The 15,000-nt window shown below is 43.7% G+C and overlaps 1 protein-coding gene across 2 annotated transcripts in view; it reads left to right on the plus strand.

The window, feature by feature from the left end:
* Positions 1 to 3,729: 3,729 nt before the first annotated feature.
* LOC143115122 (rho-related GTP-binding protein RhoA-D) overlaps positions 3,730 to 15,000 on the plus strand; it is a 24,246-nt gene continuing 12,975 nt past the window's right edge. For both annotated transcript variants that reach the window (XR_012985053.1, XM_076277011.1), the window contains exon 1: positions 3,730 to 3,840. The gene's annotated coding sequence lies outside the window, so the exon portion shown is untranslated. The remainder of the gene's footprint in view (positions 3,841 to 15,000) is intronic.

Here is a 15,000-nt window from a genome sequence, read left to right on the forward strand (position 1 = left end):
CTCATCGGTTATTGGCTGTTACGTTTTGTGGTACAGGTGTAACAGGCCGAACTGAACTAGCATGCTGGTTGCGCGTGTAAATCCTCACACCCCTAACCTTAAGAACGCTTCTAACCGCTGAGTTGGGAGCCTGGGCTTTTAGCCCAGTGGTTGCGTTCGACTCCCATGCGGGTGTGTGTTGAGGTGGCGGGTTCGAGGTCCGTGAGTGGCGGACGAACCGACCTCTGTTACACAGCTTGCACGAGTTTGTTTTTGTTGCCGTTTGCGGAGCCTGGGCTGTCTAGAGACCGCGTTTTTTTTACGGAGTGTTCAGGGCCCAGGCAGCTAGAGGATAGTGAGGAGATGTTGTGTTGCTGTATGTGGCAAAAAGTGTTTTAGCCTAAAAAGCGTATGACATCGCTTAGAGCAGTGGTTCTCAAATGGGGGTAAGGTACGCGTACACGTGAGATTTTAAAATATACATATATTTAAAAAGTAGAATCCATGCAAAAATCCTTTAAAAACAATTATTTAATAAATATTTCAGGAAAATATAAGTTCATAAAATGAATTTTATATTTCAGTAGGCTATTCAATTTCATTATCCTAAAAACCCAGAGTCCCCCCATACCAGGATGGTTCGACCCAGGGGGTCAAGAGCGTGCAGATTAGCTTCGGCATGTTAGCATACGCCATTTTCAAATATGGCGCTGCATGGAGCATTTGGAACCAGCTCCATGCACGAAAATCCATGTTGGGCACGAGCTCTCATGCGCGTACATGTTGGTGGGCGGGTACCTATCCGGCGGCTACAGCCAAACGTTATTCAGTGCGTATTTCTTGAGGATCCTATGAGAAGACGTGCATATTATGGTTGTTTATCCATCATATGACAAATAAACAAATAAAGAAAATTGTATTGATCTTGTTTCGTTGTTGTTTGTCCCGAACAAACGTAGCCTAAACATGATTAAAGACAATAAATTACACAACAGCGGCATAAAGACCTTGTCTCGTTACACCATGGGTCTCCAACACGTTGCTCTCAACCTATAGCCGCCCCCTTTGGAGCTTGCCAGAGGCTGAAGCACTAGGCTACTACATTTAAACACAATATTGCCGCGAGGCATTCCAGCCTACGAATTTAATAAAAAGTAAACCATGCATAATTAAAAAAAACTCAATTTAGGCTACTTCGCTATGCAATAAGGATTCCATTAGAGCACAGTGCACGTTCAATGAATGAAAAAGGCCTTGTCTCACACTTTTTCAACTACACGAAACTTTACAGTGATCATCAAATACCCTCTAGATTTAAATGCCCATCAGCCTCAACATTTAACTATATAATACAAGTCAAAAAGTAAATTAAATCCCATACCAAAACCGAAAATCGTCTGCGTTTGATAGCTGGTATGCCGCTCCAAACAAAACGCATGTCTCACAATAACGTACAATGTAAGAAATAAAGGTCTGCCTCGAATAAGCACCTCAAATAAATACCTGTGCTTTGCAGCCTAAGTAAATAGCAGACCCTGGACATAATTTAGGATTTACGGAAATGCAATCATACGATGTTGGACGCCTGGCGATGCTCTGGCCGTCTACTGTGCCTCTGACACCGCTGCCTCATTTGGATGGTAACTCCACAGGTGAGCGCGAAGATTGGACGTCGTGGATGCGTAAGTAAACTGTTCTTTGCTGAGTCCGCAGACAACATTCTCTTTAACCGTTACTTTACCATCTGCGGTGTACAACTCAAAGTAAAGACACCACATTTTAGATGAGTTGGGGACGTAATTGTCCGCTCAGGCTGACCGTTCTGTGCGTTATCTTCAATACTATCTTCAATAATATTGAATATCTTCAATATAATTTTCAAAACAGGGTGGCTATTGAGGGCTCTGGCTTCAGTCATTATTGTGGCTACTAGCTATTATTGGCTTGATTTGGTCATGGGCCAACGCTAGAATACGTTTAGAGCACCCGCTATGAGATGGCAAACAATAAAATAAAAAACAAACTTTTTACAAACTGTAAAAATGCGCTACACTTGGCACTAAAAACCGAATAGTTTATTTATAGTTCGACTACGGATATTTCACGTCAAGTTCGAATGCATATTTGCAGCAGGACAGCAAGCAGACCGCTCTTAGTTTGAGCCGCTGTGTTATCCAATGAAATTAAGTTGCGCTTCAGGGCGACTCCACTCTGACTCCATGCGCGTTCCCGAGCAACTTTTTCTTCTTCTTGTTACGTGGCAAGCAAAGTATGTGCATTATCGCCACCCTCTTACTGGAGGACAACTCTCTTTTTACAGAATATCCAATAAAAATCGACGTGGTTCATGCGTCATTTCCAGCTTTAGAACTTGGCGCATGGTCAGAGCCGACTGGCGCTGGATCTGAGCCCCAGTGTTCAATATGGCGTTGACTATGAATTGGCCGGATTTACTAGCCTAGCCTCCACCATTCATTTGTATGGAGGGCGGGACTTAGTCACTCTCTCCAGTTATATATAATACCTCCATGGTTCGACCCAACCTGTCACATGCCACCCGCCATCACCTGTCAATCACTGTCAAAACTCAAACGAGTCGTGGTTGAAGCGTAGAGGTAATTCTTGTGAAAACAAGTGGCAAAAAATTCCAGCTGTATCTTGAAGAATATGTTTTATTGCTATTTTTTAAGTCTTTTTTTCAACTAAAAATGCTTTGGCTGAAAAAATATTTCACAGGGGGTACATCACTGAGAAAAGGCATTAGCTATAGCTCATGGCCAGCAGTGGGGTTATGTCTAGGGCGTTAGCTAGCTCATTGCCAGCCAACAGAGGGACCTACCATGGAATGACCAACAGCAGCCCAGTTGGCACTGGTGGAAGTAGCTGGTTCATTCAAATGACACATTTGATGACTTCCTTCTGTAAAAGCACAGCATTCACTTTCACAGGATCTCAGAGAGAGCAAAAGACTACATGGTGAAACGGTGAGAGGCTCTCTGGAGTGGTGGATGTGGTTCCCTCACAATATACATCACTCTGAATTTATGTGTGCAGGAACTTGGATTAATTACCCACTGAAACGCACCGTAAAAAGTATACCATCAACGCATGCTGGTTTCAGTGTTTCGCAGTGCCCTATATGTTCTCCATAGCTGAGTACACAGGGGAGCTTGGGCTTCAAACCAGGCCAAAGGGACAGTAGGGTTTGGACAAGGACATAGCCTACAAAATGAGCAATTCAGCTGCAGACCTACTGGAGAAATCAATCCCTGATTCCCACTTGCAATTGAAACTAATCAGTTTGATTGATTGGTGGTTGGGGTGTCTAATGTGCCAACATACACCACTGAAAATGATATGAGTGCGCCAGCGTGTCTAAGCAGTTCTCTGTTGCTTATTTGTGAAAACGAAATTTGAATTTTATATCTTATTTATTATTCTGAGACCAACTCCACTACGGGCAGCGGAAAGACAGTCGCAGAGACAGTTCGGCCTAGACGTGCTCTCTCTCTCTCCGGCATGGACTGCGCCCACACCCTGCACCCCCCCCTCTCTCTCTGCCGCCCTCCTCCGGCTCCTCGGCGCTCTCCCACCATCCGTGTTGTGCCAATGATGTCATTATTTTTTAACCGGGGAGAGGGAGGAGATCCAAGTGATTCCAAACGGCTGCACCTCCCCCCCAGCCAATAGCGATCGGGCACACATTCTTCAAGCCGTCAGGGGTGACGTGGGGGAGGGCCCTGCGCGTGTCAGCCGCTCCTCAACAATCCGCTCGGTTTACTCGGCCACACTGCAGCACGGGCAAGCGAGCGACACGGGCAGAAAACACGGAATAACGTGAAAAACCGAGAGTGGAGAGAGGTAAGCGGCTCTGAACTGCAGAGAAAATTTGTTTTCGTTTTATTCCTCGCGTTTTCTGTCCGTCAGTGGTCCTTTAAAAACAAGCGGGAGCCTACAATCGGTGACAGTTCAGCGGGGAGAAAAAAAGTAGGTGGTGGCTGGTCAGCAGCGAGTGGCGTGTAGTTTGTACAACACAACTTGACACAGTGTTGCACGGATTTTTGCGGCGCGTATTGTTGCTGGTCGGTACCAGGAAATGTCGTGGAATGCGACCGAAAGTTGATTAGTGAACGCAGCAAACACCACCTGTTTCGCGGGCTGAGACGCGGCTGTCCCCAGTCCGTGGGTCGGTGACGGTGGGGTTTGCGGTGAGGCATGGGAGCGGCTTCCGTGAGGAGACTTTTACTGTGTGCGACTCTGTTGTTGAGTAGCCTATAACATCAATGCTATGATTTAGTAGCAGCTGTAGCCTGACACACAACACAATATAGGGTTGATGACATTTCAACGATTGATTCGTTTCTATGGAGATTGTGGGATAGCCATTTAAGCTCACTAAAGCAGGCTGTCATGATGATGTGCTGTCGCCTCACCGTTTTAGGGGAAAGTAAATATTTGCAACTTTCTTCACTCAAGTTTTGGGAAGCACCAATGAGGCAGCAGCCAGCGCCCGTGCTGTGGAATGTTGCTCCAGTTTAAAGTCGGTCAATCTGGTAGCCTAAATGTCGCTGCGCTTTCTCAGTTCCAGGGCTTCTGTTGACTGATGTTAGGCTACTCTACATAAGATACTGAAAATTAAATTAATTCCCCTGCCCTGTTAACCTGGCAATAGCCTTGTCTCTAAATGTTTGATAGCCTACCGTATAAAGTTGATCTCAATCCTTAGATCCAGAACTTGCATTTAACTCATCCCACATCCCGGGCCAATGGAGGAAGTTTGCTTTGGTGCGGAAACCGCATCCCGTCCCAGCGGGTCAAACAAACAGACCTACAGGGACAGACGACATCACCACACCCAGATATGACACACACACACACACACACACACACACACACACACTCTCTCTCTCTCTCTCTCTCTCTCTCTCTCTCTCTCTCTCTCTCTCTCTCTCTCACACTCTCACACTCACATACACACACTCACTCACTCACTCACTCACTCACTCTCCCCTCGCTCTCTGTCACACACACACATACACACACCGTGACACTCCTTTCATCCCTACTTTCAAAGCATACAGTCACTGCAGATGCAGTAAGTTAACACATGTCTTATGCTATGCTTAGACCTGAACTAAACTATTCCCAGTTTTACTGATCTGAGCACTGAGTGGGAGTAGAAGCACTGTAAGAATTAGACCAGGCATGTAAATCCATGTGAATCGGACGACCACAATTACGTAACCAGATTTATCCATTTATCCTAATTATGTTTCACAGGAGTGGTGAGGATTTCGTCCAGTCCTGGCGTGAACTCTTAGCTGTGACATCCTGAGTCTGACTTTTACAAAACAGGGTGACGCTTGAACACAGTGAGCTGTAGCTAACGATTATTTTCACAGTCGATTTATGTGTTGGTTATATTCTTGATTAGTTGTTTGATAAAAATGAGAAACTGTTGATCAGTGTGTCCCAAAGCCCTTCAAACGCCTTGTTTTGCCCACATGCCAAACATATTCAGTCATAGAAGAGGAAGTAAGTAGCGGAAAGTATTCAGGTTTCAGAAGCTGAAACTAAGAGGGTTTTTCCTTAAAATGGGACTATACAGCTGATTACCAAAATATTTGTTGATTAATTTAATAGTTGACAACGGATCTGTTTTAGGGTACTGCCCTAGTTCAGACAGTACTAAAACACTAAACCACGCAATTGATGATCTTCAGGCTCTGTCTAAACTGGGCTATGATAGATAGATAGATAGATAGATAGATACTTTATTTATCCCCAAGGGGAAATTCGAGGTCTCAGTAGCATACAGACATCACACACAACTTGCACTTGCAGCAGAAAAAGTAAATATAAGTATAAACATATAAAAAAAGATGGAAGAGGGAATAAGGTCAGGAGGTCCTACCCTGTCTTCACCCCAGATCAGATCACTCCAGATTTCATTTTAGACAGGAGGAAAACCTCTTATCTCCCAGAGGATGTACTATGTGCATGATAAAGAAGTAGTCTTTTCTCCAGACCTGTCTGCCTGTGTTGGCATTTTGTAGAGTTGGAGAAATGTAATCAAATATTTTAAATTCACCATGATATTTACTCCCTCTTTATTCCACTGCTTGGTGGAATTTCCCATTGTCCTACGTAATTTAGAATGACCATTAACATTACGTTTATTGAACACCTATGAAGTAGACCAGTGGTGGACATTACTTGAGTACATTTACTCAATTACTGTACTTAAGTCAGTTTTTCATGTATCTGTACTTTACTTGAGTATTTCAATTTTGTTAAACTTTTTACTTTTACTCCAGTACATTTCAAGGCCAAATATCTTACTTTTTACTCCACTATTTGTGACAGCTGAAGTACAGCTGAAGTTCCTTTTGGAAAAAAGACTGTCCAAATACATGTGTACTTACATGTATATTTTCTATTAAGCGAGCTAGGCTTTACATAATGGTGTTGCCTAATGTTATTGTCATATCCACTATTTACTGTACTTTGTTGACCCCTTTTCACAATATTGATGTTACCATAACTAGCCTCTTGACACCATCGAACAAATGATAGACAATCTGACACTATCAAACACAAAAGGGAACATCTTGATTTGGTCTGAAAGTGTATCAACAAAGAAATATGTGGTTACTTTGAAGTATCTAAGATAAGATATCACATTTTTTTCACAGTTTTTAGTTCTTTCTACATACAATTATTAGCTGATTTTGTCCTTGAATGGAGGAGGAAGGCTCAATGAATGCCTATGTCTGTGCCGAATCATTTCAACAATAGTAAATGCAACTAGTCATAATACATTTCAGGACTTTTACTTTCGATACTTAAGTACATTTAAAGGGAAGTACTTTTGTACTTCCACTCAAGTGGAAATGTAAAAGGAGGACTTTTACTTTTACTGGAGTAACATTTGACCATGTGTATCTCTACTTTCACTCAAGTACAGGATTTGTGTACTTCGTCCACCACTGAAGTGTACTTCGTCCACCACCCATTTTTTTGGCCGTATCACACTTGTATATTAATTCGCCAAACTCGTGAAGTTTAAATGAACTGTCACGTTGCATCCGAGCTGTAAAATGCAGACGTTCAGAACATATATACATTGTAGCATATGACGGAGGTGGCTTTTAGCTAGATGGATGGCAGCAGGCTAAGTAAAATAGTGATGTTTCAAAGCTAAAGTTCATCAGAATCTTGGGATACGCCCGCTTGACAAGGGGAGAGATAGAATTAACGACTGGCCTTTGCCCGTAGCAACCATCCATTTAGAACTAGTAATGGCAGTTTGTCCTGCAAGTTGAGAAATTAGTTGATGTGTTGGAAGAAATAGTTCTACAAACAAGACAGTTTTAGCGCTTCACGTCGGGGCTTTTTTACAACCTCGACCATGCATTAATTTCTGTTAACAGACCCCTGTATCGTCCATTATCCCTTACCCAACAGTTGTGTGGGTGTGTGTGTGTGTGTGGTGTGTGGTGTGTGGTGTGTGGTGTGTGGTGTGTGTGTGTGTGTGTGTGTGTGTGTGTATGCATATATAGGCCTAATGGTAGTCAGCTGGTATAGTAGATGAGCTACTAAGAGATGCTAGCACCCATGGGATGTGTTAGTAAGAGTCACCAGATGTCAGTTTGGGTGATCATCTGTTGTTGGAAATGCTTGCCTATTTAAGTTTGGGTTATCAAATGTCAGTTTGGGAGATTATGGCAAAAATCATAATCACGATGGTTCATTTGGGGGGTGTAAATTAGCCTTATCTTTGATTTCCACAACCACAAATATCACTAATAGGCTATAATAAAGAAAATAAGGAAAACAAGTGAAGTTAAAGGGGAACTTGGCAACTATTTCAACTTAATAAACCTGTTTAGAAATCATTTGGATGGTTAAATGACCTGTTCTGGTGAAAATGGTGACTTTCCCCGCTCCCCCTAGCGTCCCCAGGCACACACACACACACACACACACACACACACACACACACAACCCAAAACTGCTTCAGTGGCACAGAGGGGAGGGCCCGGTGTGTTGAGTGTGGGGCCTAAAGAAGCAGTGTGAATCAGTGCGAATCAGTGCGCTGTATAAGTTGAAATTGTATCTATTTGCGAAACACTTCTAAACGGAATGTGCCAAAATAATCTTTTTTTTTTCTCCATTATTATTACTGTTTTTGTGATAGTTTGGAGCCAAAATCAAGATCAAAATTAAAATTCGATTAATTGCACAGCCCTAGTTCATATTATCATCTGTTGTGACTGTCAGTGTGAAAAACAGATGATCACAAATCATAGACAGTGAACAGACATCAGTGATGTTTGGCCAGTTTTGAGCTCTTCCATCATTGTTTGCCTGACCCCAAAGTATAACATGTCGCAGAGAGGAGAGTGGCTGAATATAAATAACATTCTTATGCACCACCATGAGTCCATGCTCAGCTCTGTCTGTGCCTGCTGGACATTACAGTCACACTACACAGAGAATTATGGGAAACTGACACAATCAAAGGCAGAAGGAAAGAGTGGGAAGGGGACAGTTAGAAAGGTGTGCTGTTGCTAGCGCCTGCTAGCATGTCTAGACAGGCGTGCTTCTGCTAGCGCCTGCTAGCATGTTTGGAGAGGTGTGCTTCTGCTAGCGCCTGCTAGCATGTTTAAAGAGGTGCTTCTGCTAGCGCCTGCTAGCATGTTTGGAGAGGTGTGATGCTGCTAGCGCCTGCTAGCATGTTTAGAGAGGCGTAATGCTGCTAGTGCCTGCTAGCATGTAGGCCAGCCAGAAAGAAGGGAGAAACTTAAAGTAGGTTGAGCCCAGGGAGGGGGTGGTGTTTGTTGTCGGGGAGGAATGAGGGGGAAAGAAGGGCCCCTCTTGTGTCCTCTCAGTCATCCCGTGTCCCAGGGCAACTGCCTGGTATCCCATGGCAACTGCCTCCCAGAGGGAGCTTGGGAGGAGAGGGACACAATGATGGAGTTGGCAGACAGATGGGTTTAATGTGGGTTTGAAATGGCCTAGGGTGCGCACTGGCCTCGTGTCTATATAGGAGTTTATAAGTGTTTGTGTGAGTTTTGATCTCTCACTCAGTCAGTCACTCTCACACTCACTCAGTCACTGTGTGTGTGTGTGTGTGTGTGTGTGTGTGTGTGTGTGAGAGAGAGAGGGAGAATTTGGGATGGTTTGTGTGAATGCTCTATAAATAGGGAGACTTGTACCAACCTCCTACCCACACAGTCACAGCCTTCAGGCAGAGTCCAAGATGGAGGGAGAAAAAGAGAAGGAGGGATGGAGGATAGACAGCAACAGACAGACTGATGGATGAAGAGACTTGATAGAACATGAGAAAAGAGAGAAGGATAAGCAGAAGAACATCACCTCCAGAAAAACACTACGCTGGATAGCCAGCCACTGACAGAAGAACATCACCTCCAGATAAACACTATGCTGAATAACTACTGACAGAAGAACATCACCTCCAGATAAACACTATGCTGAATAACTACTGACAGAAGAACATCACCTCCAGATAAACACTATGCTGAATAACTACTGACAGAAGAACATCACCTCCAGATAAACACTATGCTGAATAACTACTGACAGAAAAACATCACCTCCAGATAAACACTATGCTGGATAGCCAGCCACTGACAGAAGAACATCACCTCCAGATAAATACTATGCTGAATAACTACTGACAGAAAAACATCACCTCCAGATAAACACTACGCTGGATAGCCAGCCACTGACAGAAGAACATCACCTCCAGATAAACACTATGCTGAATAACTACTGACAGAAGAACATCACCTCTTGATAAACACTATGCTGAATAACTACTGACAGAAAAACATCACCTCCAGATAAACACTATGCTGGATAGCCAGCCACTGACAGAAGAACATCACCTCCAGATAAACACTATGCTGAATAACTACTGACAGAAGAACATCACCTCCAGATAAACACTATGCTGAATAACTACTGACCGAAGAACATCACCTCCAGATAAACACTATGCTGAATAACTACTGACAGAAAAACATCACCTCCAGAAAATTATTATGCTGAAAAGCCAATGACCGTAGAGCACCACGTGTTGACTGCTTTGTACAGAATAAGTGAAGATCAGGGCCCATATTCATAACAGATCTTACGGGTAAAACTAGCTGCTATCTGGCGAATGTACAAAAATTGACTGAAAGGAAAATTCCGTTTTTTAGCACTTTAAGGCCCTTTTCTGGTTTGTTTTGGATGAACTAGAGTGGTGGACACCGAAATTTTGACGAATGGTCCTGTCTCGACTTTTCTGACTCGTTTTGAATCGCCTTTGACTTCTCAGGGTGGCTGGCAATGGGCATACTGTAGTAGGCTACTCAAACATGTCCTAAAACAACCCTTAACGTTCGTTTTCAAAACTGCAACTCACCGAGTTTCAAAATTTCGGTGTCCACCACTCTAGTTCATCCAAAACAAACCAGAAAATGGCCTTAAAGTGCTAAAAACCGAAATTTTCCTATAATATAAACTAAGTCTGTTGCTTGCTGGACACTCACATGGTAATGTGGAGGTTTCAAGTGCCTTATGACATTTATAAATGTCATTGAACAGTCTGTTGGCGTGAGTGTGTGAGAATGAGAGCTTGCTGTTCACCAGTGTCTGGTGTTCCCAGGCTTCTTGACATTCTTAAACATTCCTGTGTGTGTGTGTCTGTGTGTGTGTGTGTGTGAGAGAGAGAGATATAGAGGGAGAGAGAAGGAAAAGACACAGGAATGTCCTGAGCAACTTTATCAGTGTAAGGGACACACACACACACACACAGGCACCTGACCACTGCAGATCACATGCATGTTTTATCTCTAATGATGTCACTGTGTGAAACCACACCCACAGAGTCCACAGACACCCGCCCACTCCTCTCCTGCTGCTCCTCTCCACTTACACACACGCATACACACACACACACACACACACATGCGCACACACACACACACGCACACACACATGCGCATACACACACACACACGCATACACACACACACAGACATATACTGTATACCCAACCCCTTTCTCACACCCATGACACATGTATGTAAATGCATGCATGTAAACACACACTAACTTAAACACACACACACAAACTCACAGTTGCACACAAAGGCAGAAGAGTTTATCTGCTACACTGAGGAAAAGAGCCCTGACTGTGACACACACACGCACACACACACACACACACACCCCATCAGGCAGAATGACTCCAGGCAGTTCTTACAGTAGCTTGTGCAGTAACCTTTGTCCTATTTCTCCAGCACAAGCTCCCTACAGCTAAAAGCAAAACACACTTTTCTTATGTCTCTCTCCTTCTCCCCCTCCATATGCCCTTAACCCATTCGCGCTGGATGCTGCATGACGCAACATTGACCCTCCCGCTGGATGCTGCGTAGCGCAACATTGACCCTCCCGTTGGATGCTGCGTAGCGCAGCATGCTTTTTATTACATGTTTCTAGGTGCTACAGAGGCTTAGATATTACATTTTGGTAGACGTTGACAATTTTTAGTATGTTTTCAGAAAACCCTCAGGAAATAAGGTTATTTAGTCTAGAATGCCATAGGATTCTATAGGCGTTTTTAGAGTAAATGGGTTAAAGGCACACTATGCAGGTTTTTTAGCTTAATATGCAAGTTTTTTAGATTAATTTACCTTCATTTACCAGCTTCAGAGTCATTGGAATGGTTATATGACTTTTTTTGGGTTGAATGGTGGCCGTCTCGCTTCCCCCTAGCGCCTGTGAGCGGAAAAACCACCCTTGCAACTGTGGGCCGGCGGGCCGACGGCCTCAGTGTCAGGAAGTATAACGAGTATAACGAATTGCTTTACTGCATTCAAATACACATACACGCCAGGCACCAGCTAGAAAAAGGTAGCGATGGAGTTTCTCAGACATTCATCATGACAGCAAGCGAAAAATAAGCAAAAAAAAAAAACAGTAAGGAAATTGCCAAAACTGCATAGTTTACCTTTAATGCTCTCACTCACTCACTCACTCACTCACTCACTCACTCACTCACTCACTCACTCACTCACTCACTCACTCACTCACTCACACACACACACACACACACACACACACACACACCTCCTTTTTATGTCCTTAAATGGGTCATTCTTGATGTTTGTTAGGTGACAGTGAGCAAGTGTTAAGTGGCAAACCTGTATGTAATCCTTAATAAAAGTGATCTTGTTCACTCTCTCTCTGCATGTGCGCGTGGTACAGATCTCTTAAAAATAATATGATTTCAATTTCATTTACTCACTCATTTGTTTACTCACTCACTTTCTATCTCACACACACTAAGACACGGGATTTACACACTGAGATGCCGTAATCATAAACATACCATCATAAATCAATTATTCTGAATAGAAAGCCACTTGTTCACTCTCCTACACAAGCATACGTGTACACACACACACACATTTTTGTCACTGTTTCCAACTGTGAGGAATCAGTCACTGTGGTTTCCCAATATGCATGGTGACACAGCAGTAGCACACACACACACACACACAGGGAAAGAGAGGGAGAGAGAGAGACAGCATGGCTCATCAATCTGTTATGTGTGGTTGACTAAGCAATGAATTATAATGATGACCATCATCACCATCATCATTAGTGGCTCCTCCTGCTCCTGTGTGTGTGTGTGTGTGAGGGGTGGGGGACGCCAGGTGAGCAGATGAGCTAGTGCTACGGTTGCAGGTGTGTGTGTGTGTGTGTGTGAGAGATTGAGGGGTAGGGGATACCAGGGGTGCAGATGGGCTAGTTGTGTGTGTTGATATGAGGTTGTGTGTGTTTGTGTTAGAGAGTGTTAGTGTGTGTTGCTGATGAGGTAGTGCTGCAGTTATAGGTGTGTGTGTGTGTTTGTGTTAGAGAGTGTTGGTGTGTGTTGCTGATGAGGTAGTGCTGCAGTTATAGGTGTGTGTGTGTGTTTGTGTTAGAGAGTGTTAGTGTGTGTTGCTGATGAGGTAGTGCTGCAGTTATAGGTGTGTGTGTGTTTGTGTTAGAGAGTGTTGGTGTGTGTTGCTGATGAGGTAGTGCTGCAGTTATAGGTGTGTGTGTGTTTGTGTTAAAGAGTGTTAGTCTGTGTTGCTGATGAGGTAGTGCTGCAGTTATAGGTGTGTGTGTGTTTGTGTTAGAGAGTGTTAGTGTGTGTTGCTGATGAGGTAGTGCTGCAGTTAGGTGTGTGTGTTTGTGTTCACCACTTTGAGGGGCGTGTGTGTGTGTGTGTGTGTGAGAGAGAGAGAGATGTAGAGAGAGAGAGTGTCAGTGTGTTGCTGATGAGGAAGCACAGCAGGCTGAGGTGTGTGTGTGTGTGTTGTCGTCGAGTAGAGGGCCGGATGAGGAGTGTGTGTGTGTGTGTGTGTGTGTGTCTGGGGTTGGATGATCTGATTGATACCTGCGGCTCATGCACATCCCTCATCTGACCCCTCATCTGTCGTTAAGCACTGCCTCGTTAAGACCACTCTCATTAAGACCACCCTCGTTAAGCTCAGCTTCGTTAAGGTGCGTTGCTTTTCAGAAGCTTGTTGTGTTCACTCAGTATTCAGGCACACAGATACATCATCCAGGTTTTACTCCCACTGTTGCGCGCGTGTGTGTGTGTGTGTGTGTGTGTGTGTGTGTGTGTGTGTGTGTGTGTGTGTGTGTGTGTGTGTGTGTGTGTGTGTGTGTGTGTGTGTGTGTGTGTGTGTGTGTGTGTGTGTGTGTGTGTGTGTGTGTGTGTGTGTGTGTGTGTGTGTGTGTGTGTGTGTGGAATGGAACCCAAAGAGAGAGGGATGAGATAAAAGAATGGAAGGATGATAATGGGGGATGAGGTATGATAATGGAGGGATGAGAATGGTGGGATGAGGGATGAGAAGAGAATGGAGGTATGAGAATGGAGGGATGAGGTATGATAATGGAGGGATGAGATAAGAGAACACTGCAAAAAATGATCTCTTACCAAGTACATTGATCTGCCAGTGGAGTAAGTAAATTTACCTTAAATTGTCTTAAATCTTCAATCTTGTCTTAAATTAAGATAACATTACTTACTTCTCTGGCAGATAAATTTACTTGTTTTATGTCTTAATTTAAGAAGATTTTAAGTAAAAAAATCTTACAGAAGAGCTCAAAGTAAGTATATTTTTACTAAAAACAATACTAGCTAGATTTTTTTTTATCTTAATATAAGATTATAACACTTGGTAAGAGATCATTTTTGCAGAGTATGTAGGGATGAGAATCAGAGAAGAGGAGGACAGAATGATCATCATTGTTACAGTTTTCAGGGAAGTGGCTTCACCTGGTTGGAAGTGCGTGTGTGTGGCAGAGGAGGAGTTTGGTGACATTGGTGAGTGGTGGTGGGTGTGTTTGAGAGAGAGAGAGAGAGTGTTTGGTGACATTGGTGAGTGGTGGTGGGTGTGTCTACAGTGTAGAGGAGAGTGTGTGTAGTGATGGTGCATGTGTAGAAGAGAGTGTGTGTAGTGATGGTGCATGTGTAGAAGAGAGTGTGTGTAGTGATGGTACATGTGTAGAGGAGAGTGTGTGTGTAGTGATGGTGCATGTGTAGAAGAGAGTGTGTGTAGTGATGGTGCATGTGTAGAAGAGAGTGTGTGTAGTGATGGTACATGTGTAGAGGAGAGTGTGTGTGTAGTGATGGTGCATGTGTAGAAGAGAGTGTGTGTAGTGATGGTGCATGTGTAGAAGAGAGTGTGTGTAGTGATGGTACATGTGTAGAGGAGAGTGTGTGTGTAGTGATGGTGCATGTGTAGAAGAGAGTGTGTGTAGTGATGGTACATGTGTAGAAGAGAGTGTGTGTAGTGATGGTACATGTGTAGAAGAGAGTGTGTGTAGTGATGGTACATGTGTAGAAGAGAGTGTGTGTAGTGATGGTGCATGTGTAGAAGAGAGTGTGTGTAGTGATGGTACATGTGTAGAAGAGAGTGTGTGTAGTGATGGTGTGTGTGTAGAAGA

This window comes from Alosa pseudoharengus, unplaced genomic scaffold, assembly GCF_046254945.1.
Source record: "Alosa pseudoharengus isolate Yale_2024_CS ecotype anadromous, Long Island Sound unplaced genomic scaffold, YU_APseudo_1.1 YU_APseudo_1.1_scf_9, whole genome shotgun sequence".
Classification (NCBI taxonomy): domain Eukaryota; kingdom Metazoa; phylum Chordata; class Actinopteri; order Clupeiformes; family Clupeidae; genus Alosa; species Alosa pseudoharengus.